Below are 22,505 nucleotides of genomic sequence, written 5' to 3'. Positions count from 1 at the left end.
GGTCCCGTAACTGCACGTCGCACTTGCGATATGCACGTAATTAAACTATGTTTGAAAACTTTTATAACATTTCAACCTTGCTTGTCCACGAAATGCTGTGCAGAAAAATAAAATTATTTTATTTGGCATCTTATGCTGGCTCATTTTGAGATTGCTTTAATGAAGCGTGAGGTAACTTGTCTGAGAATTCTTTTTACGAATGTCAATATAGAAGGCCAGTGGTAGACTAAAGTCTTAACCCGCTTATTCATAAACGTTTTTTATCTAAGGACGGAGCATTGCCATGATAACAAGTCTGTTTCTCAGTGCTGACGGCATAGCAGCCTTCGCAGTGCGTAGACATAGGGCCGTTTTGATTGGCCAATATTGAGATACAACTTGAATCTAGTTGGCTGTCAGATAAGCAAAGCAGAACAAACAGCAATCTGTCAGATAAACAAAGCTGAGAAACAGACTAAATCACAGCAATGCTCCGTCCTTCGATAAAAAACGTCTATGAATAAGGGGGTATAACTTCTGGTAAAAAGAGCGCCAAGCTCAGTTGAACAGTATACAATGCATGGTTATATTTTCCATCATTCGATTCTTAAGTACAGTGGTAAATTATATCTAATATGACATTAGTATTGCCAGTATAAAGTATTCCTCTAATAATGCGGTGTATTGTTTCCCACGACGGATTCCGACTCATAACTCAAGAGATGCAAAGGCTTCTTGCATTACCCTGATTTATAAGTTTACGTTTATGGTCTATGTAAGTTAAACTGATTTATTATGAGGCTATGTTTGTGTCATAATTATATTTATTAGGGTTTTCGAAATGTCTATACATATACGAGTTGATGAAGTATGTTGGTTTCATTTTGGTCTGAACGGCGGAGTATTTAATTTGGAGGGGTTTTGGCATTTGACTTTTGACCCTATCTATTGGTATGTAAGTTCATTTTGACATTGCTTTAGTAAATGAAACCACATACTCGTCATTACCATTCCTAGTTTTGTGCCTAAAAATATCAACGAATAATGAAAATCCAAATTTATGTTTCTCATTTTGTAGTTTAGTGTGACTATGGCGTGTGTTTGAGTCTAAATCTGTTTGAAAGTGTGACTTTGCCGCTCTGACGATTTTTCTTGCAGTGTCAAGCAGTAGTGGCATTAAGGCGAGTAAAATTAAATATATTTTTTATCCATAATAACTTTGTTCGAAATAAAATGACCCTGTACCATACCAGTAGTTTCTGTTTTCGTCAGTTTAATGAATCATTTACTGATTAAATACTTCTGCGCGCTTCTTCAATCAATTACCTCAATATCGTCCCAAATTTTCTAATTTATAAATTAGTAACATCACAATGCAGAACTAGACAAATAAGCATTATTATTTTCTTTAACTATTAATGCAATTCACCCATTCAAATTCATATTAATCCAACAACACTGCAGATAGAGATCACCCACGTTCCGTTCTGACTGAACCAGTCGTGATATAATTCGAATGCATTAATTGTCAGTTTCCTCGGAGCCAAAGCATAACCGTGACTTATGTAGAGGCTGTTTTAGGAATAACTTATTGGCAGAGATATCACGATCTAGATATTATAATGCAAAATCTTATCTACAGGCATTATTAATTACTAACGATCACGCTATGGGTAAGGATTTCTACACCTAAAATTACTTGGTGGTGTTCACGAGTTTGCTTGCGTGAAAGATTTTTTTTATTGCTTTGAATGACGAGACGAGCTTACCGTTCACTTGATGGTAAGCGATACGACCGCCCATAAACAGTAGTAACACCATCCAACACAAATCACAAAGTATTGTTTGGTATTCCACTGCGCTCGCCATCCTGGTGTGTTAAGTCTTATTATGTTCAGTAGTTATACTGACTACAATGTCCTTCATACCGGAATATAATATAAATTGACTAGCTTTATGGTATTTAAATACGGGATTAAATAGTCTAAGAAGTCTATAATATGTAAAACACTCCATAGTGGCCACAGTAAGTAAGTATTGCGTTCTGGGATCAGTCTATGTATATCAAACAGGCAGGTAAAGATAAAGATAACAAAATATATTTGCAGGAAGGTATGTGAAGTCTGCCAATCCGCACTAGATCAGCGTGGTGGACTAAGGCCTAAACTCTCTCAGTAGTAGACGAGGCCCGTGCTCCAGCAGCGGGACAGACAGTACTTAATATGGAGCTGGTATTATTATTTCATGCACTTGATGTCTGTAATATCCCAGTAGAGAAATGTTAAACTTATCTTAATTCGATTAAATATTACATGTTTTGAATGTACGATTTATTTATGATCAGCTTTTGCTCGAGGCCCCGCTCGAGTGAAAACGTTTTACCGAGATTGAAGTCCCGCTTTACATTTGTACGGGATAAAAAGTAGTATGTATCCCATAGAAGTATAAGTAATGTAAACGTACATAATAATAAAGAGAATATCCTCAAATTTTACATGCGTTTTAATAAAATTTATAACCGGTTTGCGCCGGATACAGGCTGTGGTACTTGTTCGGATTTTTACACTTAATTTGGTGATCTTCATGTACATGGCAAATATATTATTAAAGCTGTATATAAAATTGCATTAATTTCTCAAGGAGAGGTATTTCGTTGGCAATTAAATGTGGGTTAGTAGATTTGATTTTTTTGAAAGTCTTATGGAGATCTATATAGTGCATAGAACCTAAGCGTATACTTAGAACACCTGTGTTCTAAATCTATTCTCTGGAATTTTGTTCATTGTTTCCCTTAATGTTCATACAAAAAAATATACAAATAAGCATATAAAATATTTTTAAAGTCAAAGGTTTGTGTTCTTAGATAGCTGAAAACAAAACTTCTAAACTGATATCTTTTCGGCAGTCAGTTTTAAGTCAAGCATTCTGTGAATATCGGTAAGAACTTCTTGTCAAGATATAAAAGGCATTGTTTCACTGATTCATTAATAATCAAAGCATTAGTTTCTGGCGTCTTATTTTGAGTAAAAGAAAAATTAAAGCAAGCTATAGAATCATTCTCATGTCTTCTAATGAAGTCTTGATAAATAATTGTCATTATAAAAAGATATTGGAACCCATAGTCTTTTTACCTTAACGGTTATGTACTAGTATATTACACTGTATTATAGTACTTATTACAAAAAGAATAAAGTTCTCAGCAAAAATATTAAAGGGTTCCAAGGTTACTTAACGCTCAGACATCGTTATGAAATCTGTTTTGGTAATGAATCAGCATATATCAGGCCATACGGTTTCCTTTGGCTTGCGGTCAGACTTGGCCGGCGGAACTAAACTATTATACAAGAACAGGTTTTTTAACGGGTATGCAAAACAGATAAAGGATATTCATTCGAAATTGTCAATTTGTACGTTAAAAGCCTAGGACATTTGATATGATAGTCGTTATGGGCGAAAATGCTGTAATTTTTGCGCCTTCCGGGAATAGTAAGAGTGCGATTTTTCCTTAGTCGTATACGCCTTCTATTGTAACGACATTTAGCTTTACTATTAACGTTGTTATTCAATGAATTATGTGTTAATGTACGTTACGTTGGCATTACTAAATAAATAAATAATTTTAGCGTGTAAGTAATTTAAGTAGTCATAATAATGTTTATTAGAGTTTTGTTTATAAAAGTAAAGTGGTCGCCGTGAGCTCATTCTGCTTAGATCAGACCGTCAACAGGAAAAAATTATGTATGATTGTAAAATGTAGGTAGATATTGTAACTTTGACTTTTCTGATGACCCACACAAGGCTGTAGTGTTTAAAACGTCGGGAGAAAATAAAACTATAAAATAACACGTTAAAGTATATTTTTATTCGTAGTTTTTTTAATGTGAAGCTAAATATCATGTCCTAAGCCGTTATGTGCGTACAAAGAATGATTCGTCAAGATAATGACGAAAAAGAATGACAAGTTAGCAGTTATTGTATTCGATTACGATCGATAATTGTCGGTGTTTAAAAGATGGAGTCATCAAACTGAGTTATCGTAGTTAAGTATTTCTATAGGAATTTATTTATTCGATTGTAAAGATAAGTGGCAAAGGAACTCAGTTCGTACGTTTTTCATTCTTTTAGCACAAAAAATCTAAAAAGCATGTTTTTATTTGTTTATATAAAACTAAGGATTTGTGCTTTTTGTGTTTTGTGTCTCTCTTTACGCGTATAATTTTGAATTTCTGAGTTAACAACAGCATATTCTCTCTCTTTCACTCACTAACTATAAATAAAAATTAATTCAATCACTTACCGCGCAAAATGCCAAACAAACTTGAAGCATTTGTAAGGATGTCAAAAAACCTATCAACAAAAGGTCGAGTTCAAAAAAGTGTTAGCATTTAGTAACCATAAATGTAAACATGTGATTGAAACTCTGATTTTATCTACTTAACATGTTTTCTTTTTGTTACAGAAGGCTGATAGACGGTGCTGTTGGAAGTGTTGAAATTTGGATGAATTTTATGGAGGTATGTCTTTTTATTTTTTTTAAGAGGTAAAAAGCAAACAGACATCGGTAGACATTTGTAAAGCTTATATTTAGCAGTGGATATCCTAACTCGATGATAACGACGATGAACAAGCAAACACATGCTCTTTAATAGTGTTGCATACTTTTAAGGTTATAAATAAATAGCATGATATCGAATAAATAACCGAAAACAATACAAAATAATATATTTACTTAGGTAAAAAGTTGTATTTTTTATTTATTACCCTCAGTAGTAGTCACAATTATGCCGGCTGTTGGAACTAGATATGTAAAGGCTGCTTCCCGACCGCGGAACTTATGTGGGCCTCTATAGCGGGTTTTAACACATTGTATACGGTAGTCGCTACCCGGGCGGATATAAAATATATCCTACCACCAGCACATAGCTGAGTAGTCATACCTTCATCTACATATTAGTAGTAAATTAAATTCACGCAATCAAACGTATTATGGACTACAGGTGGCATAGTTAGGGAACGGTGGATTGTGACTTTTTATATTTTTTTTTCCTTAAAATCTTGAGCCAAAGCTCCCTACGTAAAGATTAAAAAAAACTTGAGCTCTGCAAAGTTTTTGAACTGCTTATATTGGTCGAACTAATATTGGAATTGAGGAATAATTGCAACTAAAAATTACATTGTAATTTGGTCACTATAGCTCTGAATTTTAAAATTCACTCCCAACTCACAAGAAGAGTACGAAATAGAACGAACATTTTCGTGTAAATTAGACTGTTTCGGATCACTTTTAAATTTACAGTGTAGCAAAAAGTGAAGTGAAAGGGTTTGAACCACGTGCCTGCCCCGAGGCAAAGGAAGTCGCCGGCGCGGCCCGTCAAAACCGAACGAGATTAATACGAACTCATTCATTTAGTACCTTTTCGGCACTACAATGAATAGGTCGTGAGCTACGTAATTGCTGTAGCAATTTGGACAAAGATAGAGGTCCGGGGTCCCAGATTCGGCGCAATTAAATATTCATTACTTGACGCGAACATTTTCTGTCATTAGTGGACGACAAAAAATTACCTTCTGGTCGACATTAAATAAAGTCATCTTGAATAACTTTAGGCGATGGAATGTGTGGTTTGAAAATATGTTTTTCTCACAATAATTTTTGAGAACGGTAACAAATTAATTGGTAGTTTGAGGTGGTATATATTTTTTTCGCCAATTTTTTTGGAATGTTAATATAACTTTAAATGATATTAACTGTTGTACGAATTTGATTTACGGCGTTCGAATTTTGAAAGAAAAAAGAAAATAAAATCTCTCAATTAAACACTAATTATTTTCACAACTTGCTATTAAACGCATTTCATTAATTAATGAATTGGTTAAGCTCGAGAACAAAGTTCGTATGTGATCGAGGATGGTTAATAATGATGGGAAAATTAAATAATATGTAACATTAATATCAAACACCACAGGGTATTAAGAAATATTAAATTTATTTCTATTATAAACATTAAAACAAAATCACGTCAAATTTCGAACTTTCCAAATTTCCCACATTAAATCCCGCCGCAAAACCACAAAGTAGTTTTATTTAATTTCATTATAATTTTTTAATATCGTAGCGGTAGCTTTCCCACGGCGGTATGACGTAAACCTCATGCTAATTGAAGTAACAATGGAGTGGCCGGTCGTCTCCGATAATTGCCTTAATAAACGCCATATAATCATAATCAAACAGAATTACAAGCGGATTGGAACTGGACTTTTTATTGGCCTATTGTGAATGTATAGACGTGTTCGAAAGTGTTATCGAAATAGGTCAATTGGAATGCAGGCGAAGATGCAATAATTATATATTTTTGTGGTTTTATTAAACGCACATTTGATGATGGTATCATTTTCTCACAGTCAATCAGCTAGAAATGGCATCATTGTGTGTTTATGCTTCTGGCTTCTGCCTAGAAGCCATATTTTTATGTTTTTATGACGTTATGTCAACAAATATGTTTAAAAATACCTTGATTTATCTACGAAGCTCAGAAATTTAATTTATCAAAGGAATATTTGCATAACTTTTTACTTAAAATATAAATACACAATGATCTCCGTACATGGCCACCATTCACACTTCACTGAGATCTCTATCTGCCCCAGACACAGGAGTAGACGTATCTTTGTCCGTACAAGACAGAAATGTCACATGTCAGGGTATTATCTTGCATAAACATTGATTGTCGGCGAAATGATTATGCTAATTTAATATTTGTATTATTTAAAATTAGATGATATTTTTTACGATAACGTTTTTGGAATGCTAATATGTTAAAAAAGATTCGAAAAATATTAACTGTTATGATTTATGGCGTTCGATTTTTAAAAGAAAATAAAATTATTAAATTAAACACTGTTTATTTTCTCAACTTGATATTATTCGTATACATTATGTTTAGTATATATATAACTTGTATAGAGTTGGGTTTCTAAGAAATACAATAACTGGTTATGAATGCGACTGTACCCGGTATGAAAGATAAATACCAATCAATTTTGGTGTATTGGCTGATGTTCCCTATTGTGGGATCCACAATGGATACATAATTGTCTTTGGACTTGTAGATATGATTTTGTACTATTATGAATATAAAAAAAACCGTTCCATAATTGAAAGAAGTTAATGAAATTTAAAATAAGTTAAGACTATCTATCTATGGACAATAAGGTAGCATCACGAAATAAAAGCCTAAGTAGTATTAAAACATTGTAAACCTTATAAAAACAATACTAAGTCGTATACATATGAGTAAGCCAACGCAAAACATATATCGCTAAAACAATATTTATTTATAGAATGAAAATTGTGAGGACACGGTGACGAACTGGGTAGACGAACGGAGGCTGTGCGGGTCAACGACCCTCGCTCCCCACCATTTCCTATCCCCACCGCTGCACGTGGCTATTTTGTACTTTGCGGTTTTTGTCCATTTCCCATGAAAAAGTTTAGGTTCCTCGTGCAAATGGCTTATAGATTACGTAATAAACGTTTTGTCGGGAAAAAAATGTTTAGATACGTGTGAAAGGCTTAGGTTAAGGTTTAACATAAGGATTTGACGTCGTTTCTCAACACTACTTCCGCTCATAATTAAACAATTAATTTTGTACATAATATTAAAATATCTCTAATCAGTTCGTGCCTAAATATAATAAATTTATGTAAATAACTAAAGTCCAAAACCGAACATATACTTCGAATAAACGCAAGTAATTAGACAAGAAATGCTTCCATTCTCAGGCAGATGCCGTGAGAAAGATTTCTATCCTCAACCGCCATTCATTTTGTGCAAAACACGGTCGCATTCGAACTAAAGAAAGGTCACACGAGAACTGCCAGTGTGTATTAAAAAAATAAATGACAATATAAACGTTTCGACGCTACCGCCATCTCTATTTGGATTCCTTATTATTTTTATGTGTTTTAAGCGACTTAGAAATATATAAAATAATACAAAATAATGGTGGAAATTTTTATTAGTATTACTTTAAGTAAAATTGTATTACTTACATCTATTTTGTTGTATGTGGCGCAGAACCACACTCATTTCCAATTTATATAACTTTACATATTGTATTTTCATAAATTGTCATTTGCAGTTTGTCGAATAATAGTAATGGTGTGGAAAAGTAAATAGTAAGAAAGTAATTTGAAATATAACACACTCGAACAAGTAATTAAGATACAAACGTTGATTGATCGAGAGAGATTTACTTATTTAAATGTTAAAACAGTTATTCTCTTATAATAAGCACAATGCGATATCAATACAACGTATCGTGGCATTATTAAGCCCCGAGCAATTTCCAAGAGATTATGATATCTGTTTACACTTTACAGGCTGTTTGGCCCTGTCAGCGATGAAAATCTGATATATAACAAAATTTATAGTTGGAAGAATAAAGTACTAACTAGTTGTTCTTAGAAGTTTGATCAGTTATTGATTAATTAAGTTTTATGGTCAGATTTAGACATTTGTAGATAGTTCTTAATTAAGAAATAAGGTTAATGTATTTATTTAAACCAAAAACGTAGAAACATTTGAAACATAGTTCAAAAAGTATTCCTTAACTCTATGGATATTGAAATGATTTATACTGCCAGAGTAACTTCATACAAACCAGCATAAGTATGTAGTCCTGAACAGAAATATATTGCAGCATTCGAGTCCTGCATTATCGAAACTAGAATTTATTGGGCTTCTTAGCACATATATCAGTGGATGATCAGCCTTTTAGCATCGGTGCTCGGTTATTTCTCTCTCGAATGCATTCAAACGATGCGACCATTTAATAGAGCACTGATTTGTTAAGTAAAATAACGCATTGTGTGCGCCTTCATCATTATATTTTATTATCGTAATTCTATTCCGAATGCGCCATTGTTGTTTGATGTGATTTAGCTACTGCGGTCTATGCAGCTGCCGAGGGACTTATTCTTGGGTATCATGCGTTTAAAAAAGTTTATAACGGTATTGTTGTCAACAATAAATAGTGAAGTAAATATTTAATATCAGAGATTTTTGGGACGCGTGGGATTCTAAAGCTATCACTTTGTCGTTTGTTACGCTTTTGGGCCATAATAAAGTCAAATGGAATCAGTACGACAGATAAATGCGACGCCTCAAAAGATTATCATACAGAGAATTGTGCATCATAATATTTTGATTTTATTTATACAAAGAGCGCAATTTCCTATGACTGTGTATCCTAAAACAATACCACGTTTCAGACATTGCGTTGTAAAGGCTATATCACAGAAATATCACTAGATCTCTAGCACAACAATAGGTCGAAACGAGGTGCCGAGCGATGCACAATAGCGCTCACCGCTCACGGCGCTTATTCTCGTGATATTTAACGTTATAATGGAGCTATAAATATAGATTTTTTGTGCAATTGATTGCATTTCAGTTTTCCTGTTACGAATAATAGATGGCGTTGTTCCGCAATTATAATTAATAGGTAAATCTAGTAAGGATAAGTTGGATTAAGACAAAAAATGAAAATTGACTATTGTACTTACATAAAGCACAAATTCTTTATGTGTAATATACTGCTTATACAATATCAGCCTAGATATTTTGAAAAATATGATTCCTTACGGTGGTCATGTATAAATTGATATGTATTTGTTATTGTAGATATGTATTTTGTTTCTTATGTATCATTGCGGTGTAGTCATCTAGACTGTAGTAAAGCTATGATTTGTAATTAGACGCTTAAATTACCGTAGCTCCGGTTTTTGTAATGATACAAATAATAATTGTTCCAACAAATTATCATTATTTCGAAGATCTGTGTGCTGTGAAACGTAATTCATAACACAAAATGATTTTAACTAAATGTTAAATACGTACCTACCTCTGAAATGAATATTCGTTATGATGATCTATGAAATATTTTGCATCCGGTTATTACTTAGTCCTCAAGATAGACTAGCAGCGCAATATTATAATGCATATTCAAATGCATTTAAAACTTTAAGGCTTGATTCATACTCTAACCTGTGTTTCTTATAGAATCGCTGGATGTTAGGAAAAACGTCTTAATCTGGTAATATACTAATATTGTGTGATACGCAGAATACTTTGTAGAGTTAAATACAACTACGTATATAATTTATAAAACATTGCCTGTAACAATAATATTTACCTAAAGGCTATGTAAACTAAGTATAATATTCTTTGTTGCAGAATTTTGTGACAACCTAACGCGAACTGGCTGGTAAGTAGTACCTACGTTCTTTTTTTAAGTGCAAGACAGTTGAAACACGTCAACAACTCATTATGTGTATGCGGGCCCCGAATCCATTTTATTTTTTGTCGCTTGTCTCTGGCCACTAACAATAAAACTCGACAGTTTTAAAAAGGAGCGCACAAAAATGCTGGCCGGTTGGATTTTAAGCGACTGTCAGCTAGTTCGGTCGTGGCACGAATTTTGAAATTGTAAACATAAATAGGTACAAAGTTCAGTTACATGCAATGATGTTGTGATCGCTTGTTGCTACCTGGTATTGAGGATTGTTGTTTATTTCTGAAGTACAATGTTTGTATTGTATTGGATGTCGCTTGTCACTATTTTGGCGATCAAGATTTTTCTTCGAGTTATAAACTTTTTGTACGTAGAAGAGTCGATTTTGCAACTAAAATATCGAAGTTACTATTACGCTAAAGTAAAAAATTTCGACTTTTCTGGCAATGTACTAAGGATGGGTAGTATTATACATTTGATAAAAATGATACTTTACATGACTAATATAAATATAATTTTACACAAAATATAAAGCAACGCAGATCTAACGAAGCATGTCTAAGATCAATAGGGAATATGAAATCGGCATGCAAATCAATAATCGCGTGAGCACAGCCATAGATTTAATCCAGAAAATTTCGATTAAAATTTTAAAGTCCATTCCATTTCTGTTAAAAAAACTCAAAAATATCCAAGTTTTATAATGCTCTGCCACGAATGATAATGGTGGAACATGGTAATTGGCGTGACGTGCCCGTCACGCAACGATGACCGCCCCTACCACATTGAACCAAGAACTATGAGCGATGCGATGGTTTCACTGTTTTGTATCCATCGCTCCGGCCAGTCGTTTGTACCGTCGCCTAGTGTCAACTAGTGTGGTAATGGATTGTGACTGAAAACGTCCAGGATTTTGTACGTGTGTGAAAAAAGTGTAGGCTATAGTAGTCGAAGTCCAAGGTCTGTCGGTGTGTCACTCGTTTCAGTTTATGTAAGTATATTTTGATGAATGTTTAAATGTAAATGTTTTAATTGCGTACGTATCTAAATTAATTTTTAAATTTAATCAAATAAGGTGTTATTGCTGTCGTTTAATTACTTAAAATTGTAGACAGTTTATATTCAATAGATAAAAAGGTAGAACAATAATGTACCAGACTTTATTAGTAGTTTGATATTTCCTCACTCCGTTGCAAGTAAGAATTTTTGTTTTATGTATAATGAATACGAAAAGAAAGTCGCGGACCGAAATAACTTACGTGAATAGTCAAATAAATGTAACAATACGTGAATGTGGTTAATTAAAATGCACCTGCGGATAGTTCACGGCAGGTCAGAGTACAGAATATTTTTAAAACCGTTTTTTCATTTGTTTTCATTCATTGGTAATTTTGTATAAATTTTATTATAGACGAATCAGTTTGTATTAAATATGTACTTTAATACGCGTAGTGTAAGACTATTTCATTTAATATTTTTAATACGAAATATTTTATTTCTGAAATAAAGTAGGTATTACTACTATTCAAAAAGAAGTCACATGTAAATGCGTCAATGCAATTTGCTTTATGGGTATTACAAAAATATTTAATAAAATTTAATCTTTATATTATTATTAAAAACAATAAATTCCTCACATTTAAACTACAGAGTAAATACAAACTGCTTGGTCGTAATTTGTAATTTGTCTCGTTTTTAATTTACATAATTTTATTTGAGCGATTAAGGCGTAACGTGTTTTGGATTTTTAAAATATTTCTCATTTAATGCCAGTTCGTGACACTTGATATTGGAGTAAAGTTAATAAGGAAAGCTTAAAAGTAAATTTAATATCGGCGCCTGCGCATGTTCCTCCGTCATTCGATATTCGAATACCGTTCTGGGATTGGCCCGCGTGCGGTCGTTGTCTCATCTTTAAATAAATGCAAAGCCTTGTATCTATGCAATGCTAATTACCTTAGAATATTTTAAATGTTCTTTCTATTGCAAGTAGTTGCTATTTATCTGTTTAAAATATGTAAAATATACTAGTTCAATTAGTTAATTTTATGGGAAATGGTTGACAAAATATAATTTATTGGATATAGGTTTATATTTCTTGCGTGGAATAGAAAAAATATAAATTATTCCGGTGTTTATTGATATCGACGAATTAAAAAACTTATATTTATTATTTTAACTATAAATGCTATTTAACTTTTTTTTTACTTAAACATGATGATAACTGTCCAAGTATAATATAAATATTCGATAAACAGTATTTCAATAGTCGCTAGAATTATGCTGGCCTGCTTCACGTGTATGCTAATTCGGAACTCGAACACAACTTGCACGAACTTCATGCCGCCTTTTACATAGTTGTTATAACACAAAAAAGATCGGATACCTTCCATTATTTAATGAAGATACGGTGTTGGGGTTGAATAAAATATTTCCTTGGCGTTAAATCTTCAATAAACATTATCAACATTTGGCATCGGCTCACGTCTCTCGAGGTGTGGTAATGTGCATTAAAAAAATTAAACCGTGTCAATTACCAACCGGAATGTGTATTTTCATTAAATTAACAACCCGTCTAACTTGTATGAAGAGAAATAATAAAATGCGCGGATACTTTTTTGAGATTTTTTTATCCCGTTCATAAAGGAAGCCTTATTTATTGATGTTTTAAGCTGGAACCGGAAGGGTTGTTTTAAAGTGGTTAACAGGTTTATAAATAGCGTGCGCGGCTCCGTCCGAGTCAATGCCTTTGCCCGAAATAAAACTTTTTTATACGAAAACTACAAAGTGACTCCATTGCCCTGATGGTTGAGTTGAGTCCAGATAGAGTGTTGAGACGTATATCCGTCGCCAGTTGACATAATTATGCTGACCTGTTTAAAACTCCACTGTCTACTATCCCACACTTTTTGTCCTGCTATCTTGTGTTGTGTTACTGCAATATGATGCTACTGATATAACCGTTACACCGGTTGATCGGTTGTCGTTTTTATTGATTATATTTGAGTCTCTTCTCCATCAATCATGATGCATCGCCCGTCAATTCTAACTGACACTGTGAACTGGTGTAATGGCAGTGTCAAGTTTTTTTGCTTGACATAGGTTTTCTAAGATAAAAAAGTGGTATTTCTATAACTATTAATTACATACAAACTTCAAGTTTCTTTGAAATATATTTTTAGTACTTACCCATAGAATTATCATAATTTATTTCGCCCGTGTTCGTTGCAAATAACAACAACAATAACGGTGCTTAAGGATGCACAATGAAAGCGCATTGTGTTGGGCACGTGTACCTGTGGGCCGACATGTGCAACGGGCGCGGGCTGCCTGCACAGGTGCGCGCGCGCATCCGCCCGGCAACTGCGCCTGTGCATACGCCCTTATGATTATTACCTTTGCTTATGCATTTGCATTATATGGGTAGTACTATGTAAGGTTGGGTTTACATGTGAAGACTAGTTTGACTATGACATCTGCTTCTTATTAATTTGAAAAGCCTACATATAATTTCATCAATTGTTTTTGGGTGTGAGATTTGTGATAAACAGACGTGTCGACTATGCATTAAGAGGATTATTCATTCTTTGTATTGATTTTAACTATAAATACAGATAAAATAAACGTAGATTCCGAAATCTGTTTTAATATCCGCCATTGTTATATGTACCTATATAATAAAAGTATATAGGTACATAGTACAGTGATTGATGATGACGTCATTGACATGAGTTACACCATTAATGAATGAGACACAAGTTTACAATCAAAAGCTGACGTAAACCAGAGTAGATGACAAATATCGACGCAATAACATGTTCTTCTTTTGATCAATGATATAAGTACACTTACCGTGTATTACTATAACAAACGTCACATAAGTATTTAACTATATACTTTTTTCTAATAGAGGCAAAGGGTAAGTGTTATGAGTGTGATCACCCGTAAATATTCATAATTCTAGATTTAGAGTAGCAAGTTCTAGCAGCAATATATTGCGCATGAACTTCCAGATACGACTAAATAAGCGGCATATTTCTAGTTCCATCCACCGTCCAAATTTCCAATAATTAGCTCTCTGTCAAGTTTACATGGTAAAAATTGCTTGTTTGGAGAAGTGGACTTCTGTAAAACTTTCTTATTTAAAACTCGATTAATACCAAAGGAATCATCGATGCGGTACCGGTCTTTGAGGCGGGAATCCTCATCGCTTTAAGTTGCTTAAATCGTATTTAGATGTGTACATTACAGTCGAAATCAACTCCAAGGGTTTTATTTATTTTACACATGATAGACATAATTTACCGTCGATAGTAATCGAAACTTAAGGATTTTATTTGGACCAATATTTAACTAACTGCTATTTCGCGAATAGAACTTATTGTAAACAATTTATTAACGTTAGTATTTCTGTATTGGTAAAATAGATTATTCAATGTTTATTTCTACTTATACCTGTGTGTACATAGTTGACAAGCTATATTATACTTTATACATTAAAGGTACAAAGTACAAAACATATTGACAAACAACACAAGAAAAAATAAGCGTTTGTGGCAAAAATGCGATATGAGGAAATATTACACTCCGTTGCCAACTCAAAGCTTCGCTTCACAAAAGAATTTTCTAGAGGAAGTTTAACCAGTTGAAATATGTGACAAATATCTGATCCAAATACTAAGACTTGAAATATTTGAGTACGGTGAATCAGCTACAACTGTTTGCTTCTATTTGCTGGCCATACACGATTTGTAGGCAAACTTGTGTTTACTGATCGTAAACTTGTTATTGGAAACGAATTTAACAGGTTATGTTTTGTTAACTGCATTAGAGGTTATGTCGTACCAAACTATACAGAATGGTTAGCACATTAACGCTTTGTGCTTTTGTAGATTTGTCTCTATTTGTTAGTTGACGTATTTATTAAAAACGTTAAAATTTAAATTAATAGTTAAGTGGTAATATTTAAATGTTTTGATGGCAACGGTTGAGTTTCTTGATAGAGATTACAATATGTATTATCTAATAAACACAAAAACTAAACACGTGTAAGACTTAGTCAAAATTAAATAAATTGCCAACAATACTTAATTCGTCACACGAAAGTTGATAAGATCCATTATCACTTGTTAGTTTTCATTACAAATATTGAAATGTTTGCCGAGTTTACAATAGTTTTGTTCACAATTTACCTTGTTGCCCATATAGATATCGATTACATTGCCAATGGCTAAATCAAGATATGATCTTGACAAACGAGGAAATAATAGACTTAAAGCATGACTAAAACTCCGTTTATTTATAGAACAATATCGATTACTTCCTGTGAATATATTTTTTTTATTTATTGTATAGACACCTTTTCAAATTTGATAATTGGCAGCAAATTTTATATTATTTATTACTACGTATCTCTTTGTATTCCGGAGATTGCTGACGTATAAGACAAGTTTCGTATTATTAAATTTATTAGTTATGGTTGACAATCGGGCATGCCTACGAAAGTAATAAATGATTTTTTACATTACTATGATCAAAGATTTGTTATTTAGTTAAATTATATGTATAAACATTTTATTGTTTTAATATTTTATTATCTTTAAAATACTAAATATTCTCTCAAACATAAAAAATATTTTACCGACAAACGTCATCGACTAATTACAAAACAGAGAAAATAAATCAATTTTAAATTAGTTCTAGTTTCCCTGTAGACAATACGTCGTGGGAACTAGAGACAATGGGGAGAGCGGGCTCACACTACCCGAGAAATCGTGGGACGTCAGGGCACGTTCACCCGGAGCGGACCGAACGCGGCCAATTGGCCCGACGCGTGATTGTGTTCCGTAATGTGGGCTTTATTATGTAAATAGGTTGGGCTACTGATAAATTGTTCGCGACTGATCGCTTTATGGAAATGGGCTTTTGTCTATAGCGAACTTTATGGGGAACAAGTAAGTACCTCTTTGTAACTCAAGTAAAACTAATTGTTTTACTTTTTATGTTTATAAATTTTGTACTAAAATTATATCTAATACATATTTTGTAAATATACCTTTTATTAGCGGTTGCGCTTGCATGAAATTGCAGCAAGAAAAGTACTAAATTTAGAATAGAATATATCTAATTTCACTGAATAACAATATATATTTTCTTAGTAAGAAACTTTATAAACCCATATCAGTAAGTCCAGAGATATCTCGCTACAAATACACTAGCATATGTGTAAAACGAATCGAAGTGAGACGATCGACGCGCTGTGCACCGCAGTATTCATGGAGTTCTAATAGATAGGATCCTTAATAGCATGCTTGATTAATGGCAAACGTATCTCATATAACGGTGGGGGAATAAATACTGAAGGCCCCAATGAACTTGTCACAACTTTAATACGCTGTATGCTCATGCGATAGAAATATCGCGCCGGCGTGCATACTTATATTTGATATATTATTTAGCTAGCTAATTGACTCGCATACCTTTATTATTGAAGCGAGGATTATTACTTACATAATTTAGCATTACATACATAATTAATTAAGTTTTGATAATGTGAAATAGTTGTATTGGTTTTACGCGGCACTATGGTTAGAAAAAAATCGAAATTATTAATAATAAATATGTAATAATATTTATAGTCTTTATTTATGGCAAAAATACTTCGTAAACGTAAACTTTAGGTAATATGTAGAATTGGACGGTTTTGTTACGGTACACTTGTTTAACATAAACGATCACCAGCGCCAATAAATTCTATAATACTTTACAAGGAATTATAGAAGCTAAGTAAAACTTTCATGTATAATATAATTAAAAAGATATTAAGTTTAGGTTGCCGACAACTCATTGGCTCATGAAACAAAACACCAAATTCACGATTTCCAAACCGTCAGTACAACCTGGCATTATGGACGTTATCTCGTAAACATAAGATCAACGTGGTACAAATTCTAACAAACACACCAGGCGCACATAACCTACAGAAGATCGATACATGACGCGACAAATTCACTTAGCATTAGCATAATCCGACCGTGAACTTCGTACTGTGTGAACGAACTCATTTAGGAGTCACAAAATGGTATCGCGTATGCTCGTTTGTTCCGAGACGTGACTACCAGAGCCGGTGCAAAGTGCACGCACGTCTCAGCACGTCCTGGGTTTATAGTTAGAAATTATTATATCAATTCCCTTTTAATTGTGTAGATTATTTTGCGTTGGTATTGATTGTGGTGCGATGCTTTCGCGACTGCGGAAGGATGTTTCGTTTAATCCTTTAGGTAGCTGAATACATTATGAAATATAAATCAATTATTTAAAAATAAAAAAAGGCTTAATTTCTATACCACATATTTAAATTCAAAATTTAACCTAATACATCTAGAAATTTTAAATTAATTAGTAGTAGTGGCTTCTGCGGCGTACGCCTCCCCTAGTTCTCTCCACACCTCTCTTACTATTAAATTAATTCTTAATTTATTTGGATTTAATCCATATATTGATCACCGAGATATTAAAGATCTACTATTAGCCTAAAATTTGATCATAACCATCTCATTCATCACAAAATGATCTTATTTATTTCAATCTATAATAATAACATCAGACCTGTATTATATACTTGCCCACTGCTGAGCACGGGCCTCCTCTACTACTGAGAGGGATTAGGCCTTAGTCCATTACGCTGGCCTAGTGCGGATTGGTAGACTTCACACACCTTCAAAATTCCTATAGAGAACTTCTCAGATGTGCAGGTTTCCTCACGATGTTTTCCTTCACCGTTAAAGCGAACGATAAATTCACAAAAATACACACATGATTTTAGAAAAGTCAGAGGTGTGTGCCCTTGGGATTTGAACCTGCGGCCATTCGTCTTGGCAGTCCGTTCCACACCCAACTAGGCTATCGCCGCTTTCATTTATTTTAAACTAAATCTAAATGCGCGTCTGTACGCAGCGGTACTCGCATCCAACGCCGTATATTCTCGCCTAGGCCATCGTATATCCCGGCGATACGGCGCAGCGGCGGACGATAGCTACAAAATAGCTACAACTAATGCTGACGCTGGTGGGTACCAGTGGTGAAGCGTCCGTACAACCCAATTGCTACCGGCTTCACTTTAAGGTTTTTTAAATTTGTAGTTTTTGTAAAATCGCCGCGATATGTTAACTAAGGCAATTTTTTTGCCATGGGTTACCTTTTGACTTTCACCCTTCGCCACTGGTGGGTACTGGATTTTGTACGCGATTGGACTGTAAAAGTCAAATTTCGTTCCGGTGAGTTGAGTTCCGCGGTTTCGGTAAAACAGTGATTAATTTGGGAAACCGTTGAGGTATACAATACTTCTTCTTCATTACGCATTTTATTAGGATTTCGGAATATTTACCCTAATGTGGCATTCTTTGGAGAAGGACTTCCCGCAGATGGACTTCTGCATATTAAGCTAACTTCTTCTTCTTGTGATTAACTGTAATAAAATTTATAGTTGTTTACTAAAAGGTTAAAAAAAATATTTATATGGAAACTTTTGCAAGAAAAGGTTTTTAAATATTATTTTATTAACCTAATGTAGTCATGCTAAATATCTATGTTGTAGTAAAGGAGATGACAGCTCTAGTTTCAGATTTTTAATGTGATTGGAACGAATTCTAGGAACGGTCCGTTTCGACATAGTACACCTACACTTGACATGCGTTTAGTATATGCTAGAAGATCCATGCACTTAATTTATCCGTTGCATTTGAATGTTCGTACGTCGTATCAGACGATAAATGACATTGAAAATGGGTATAGTTGAACGGTCGAATTCATGTAAGTATTATACTTATTTATATAGGTAGCTTATTATGGACAACAACTGTTCCTGATATTAATTCTCTCACGAAATTTTAGGACCTGTTTCATAGGTTTCAAATAAATTTTACTTGTCAGTTATCGTATTAAAATTAATGTAGATAGTACTTATTTTATTACCGTTTATTTGGGAGTATGGATTAGAGTTTGAATTTTGTATTTGGTCGGCTTATACATTTACTTGACGAATAGGTTTTATTCATTTGTGAAACAAGCCTTTATTATAGTACCTACCTATGGATACTACTGACCGGTATGAGTGTTTGAAAGAGGAAGACGAGTAAATTATATTTAAATGATTGAGAATAAATAATGTTTGCTTAATTGAAAACAGAACGTTATTTTTTTTTTATGTTCGTATTCTTATTCATGTAGCCAGTGTCAAGATATTAAAAAATAACGTATCTTCGTACTGGCCGAATGTTATGTATATTTGATTTCGGAAAATAAATAAAAACAAAATAACAAAAGCCTTCACATAACTTGCAATTCTTACTAATGCTCTACATTTCGGCAAAGTAATTTCGTAACAAAATCAACTAAAATAATTTAGTAAACACTAAATTCCAGAATGTAATTCCGCGTGTCGACTGAGTTGTGGGAACACAAATAATGTCACTGTCAAATAAATCATTAAGTTAACGCCCGTCGGACCAGCGCTTTGACAAATGAGCGCTACATTTACGCGGCTATGTGCTAAATGTGTGTTTTGGATATGTACAGCTATGCGTATTTGGGTCTGTTTTTTTTAAATAAGGGTCTATTTTACAACAATGCAATTTCAGGAAGTATGATCAAGTTGCAAACTTTTTTGTGACGGTGAAGTTGAGTACCTAAAAATGAGGTTTCGTAAATAAGCAAAAATAAAAACGGATAATAATAATATTGCCTCGGAGGCGTAGTTGTATTACAGTACGACTAATGTATTGAAGTCAGATTTGATCCCCGAGTCGGGCAAAGTTATATAATTTTTTTACTCAGTATTAGCTCAGAGTCTGGAATTTGTGCCCGATATGGCGATAGGCTCGCCCGCTATCACATCATGAGAACCGGTTAAGTAGTTTGGATCATTGTTACTAGTACCCCTGTAAATTTCTTATAATTTTTTTCCCTGGATATTTCATAATATACTTAATCAAAATCAAACAGGTCCCCATTGCAGGTTATGATAAAAGAAAGAATTTGATTTATTAGTCAAATTCGCAACACAACAAAAACAAGTAACATAAAATAACAAATAATAATAAAATAATTACTGTTATGTTATATAATGTTATTTCAACATCTTTCATGTATTATAATTCATGGTTTCCGGTACATAAGTGTTCCTCAAATTAGCTTTGACGACAACAAAGATATGCCTAGGGCCCTCACGTAGATGCAGGCGATTATCGACAACAATACTCTTGATTTTCTTACTTAACAAAATCCATTATCCTACGCTTAGCTCCTAGCTGCGATTTATATTGTAATTTATGTGCACGAAAAGTTTATATTTTAATTAATAAGAAATTCAGACACATTAATTACCATAAAACTTTATTTTATTACGCTGACAACAAAATTAACAATGGCGCCAAGATCTGATTTTATCGTACAGATTATCTACACAGGACACATTAATAAATAATTAATTATGTATAAAATTCGCTCGAAAGCACAGCGAACAACGAATTCCACTCTGATATTTTCTCAAACGTGAGAACCCTAGCAATTGTCATCACACCGCCCGTAAAATCTAGTATAAATTGGCGCTGTTTAAACGTTCTAATCATTCATCTTTCGGTTTTCCCATAGGGTTGCAACATCCATAAAATATAGACCACTGGCGTTCCAACGACGTCGTGACCGCATTCACACGAGCGGCCGAGATTACCGCCGAGCTGTTTCAGACTGCGTGATTGATAGACCGAATGCGCGCCAAACTCCGAATGAACGGATTATGCCTTTGTTTATCGCGTCTTGTTTGTTTATGTGCGTGGGTTGCCAGGAAAAATATAGTGATAAAGGAATTCGGATAATGTTAATTTTTAAGAACGTTATCTCAGTATAGGAATTTTATCGGACTTCGGTGTGTAAAATGTATGAAATGATAATTTGTTGATATTTTTATTGGACACTTTAAGCACTTTCTAAATTAACGTTTATTGCATGCAGTCTGCCGTCGTAACCAATTAGCTGTAATTCCATAACTTTTCATTACAATCTGATAAAACGAAACTAGTATTAAATTACTCTATTAAACATTATTGATATTCATAATGACAATCCAACAAACCTAGCACGCTAGCATAAGTCACAACAGATTAAACTTTTAAGTCTTTATTAATGCTATAATTAAATTGTGGATTTCTCAACGTTACATTAATAAACTTGTTCACAATCGGCTATGGGTATCTACATCGTTCGTGTTTGCCGCCTACATGCAAGCAGACTTTTTTATCGGATGTTATGGGTGTTGCCAAGTGAAATTTAAAAATAGAATCAATTTTAATGAGTGTTGCGTACCATCTTCACAAAGAGTACGTATTTGTATACTCGATCACAAACACTGGCTGTAATAAAAAAGTGACAGTGGCTACATTCGATTTTCCATTTTTAAATTAATGATTAGACTCGACGGAGATAACAAATTGAGTAAATTTTGTGAGATGATTTTAATGTGTGTCCAATTAATCATAACTATGTTCATCTTGTTGTAAGTTGTTCAGAGCATGAGTAACAGTAAATTTTTTCATTGATGGTAGCGTGAGAGATTATAAGGCGCAATATAACTGTTACTGTAAATCGTACAATTCATTTGTCTTATAGCAGTATAGTGTTAGGCTGCGATAATCGTGATGTGGTCTTGGATTCGATTATCAGGTCTAATAAATGGATTTTGCAAGAGTTTTCCAATATAGAAATGTAAGTCGGCATTTGAACTACAAGGCAATTATTCCAATGATTAAGTATAAGAGTATTGGTTCTTCTTTCTACCCGCGTGAAGTTACATGCTCCATTTCTTAATATAACTGTTACTTTAAATGTCCAGATCTCTCTACAAGGCCGTAGCTAGGGCGGGCAAGGGTAGTCGGTACCCACCCTAGAAGTCTTCTGCTTACAGAGATCCGGCGTGTTTAAGTTAAGTTAGGTTGGTTTCTTTTGCTTTAAAATACCAATGTCTCTCCATCAGGGTTTCTTTACGATTCTTTGCAAGCAAAACTAACTTCAAAAATACAGATGCGCGCCTTACAATTATGATTGAATCAGCGACCTCTCCCTTAGCTCATACTCTAAACTATAGCTGTAACTACGGCGCACCAAAATTAAACTCCAATATTTTTTTTTTATATTTGCAATTACACAGGCATTCGCCAAATTAAAAATGGCGGCAA

The 22,505-nt window shown here is 33.7% G+C and overlaps 1 long non-coding RNA gene across 1 annotated transcript in view; it reads left to right on the top strand.

The window, feature by feature from the left end:
• Positions 1–22,505, top strand: part of LOC115443718 — a 51,149-nt gene that overhangs the window by 13,709 nt on the left and 14,935 nt on the right. The window contains exons 2-3 of the long non-coding RNA XR_003938641.2: positions 4,439–4,493; positions 10,218–10,248. This is a non-coding gene — a long non-coding RNA (uncharacterized LOC115443718). The remainder of the gene's footprint in view (positions 1–4,438; positions 4,494–10,217; positions 10,249–22,505) is intronic.

The sequence above is a fragment of the Manduca sexta genome, chromosome 23 (assembly GCF_014839805.1).
Source record: "Manduca sexta isolate Smith_Timp_Sample1 chromosome 23, JHU_Msex_v1.0, whole genome shotgun sequence".
In the NCBI taxonomy this organism is placed as follows: Eukaryota; Metazoa; Arthropoda; class Insecta; order Lepidoptera; family Sphingidae; genus Manduca; species Manduca sexta.
The sequence above is the reverse complement of the archived record's forward strand: the minus strand, read 5'-3'. Positions and strand labels throughout refer to the sequence as shown.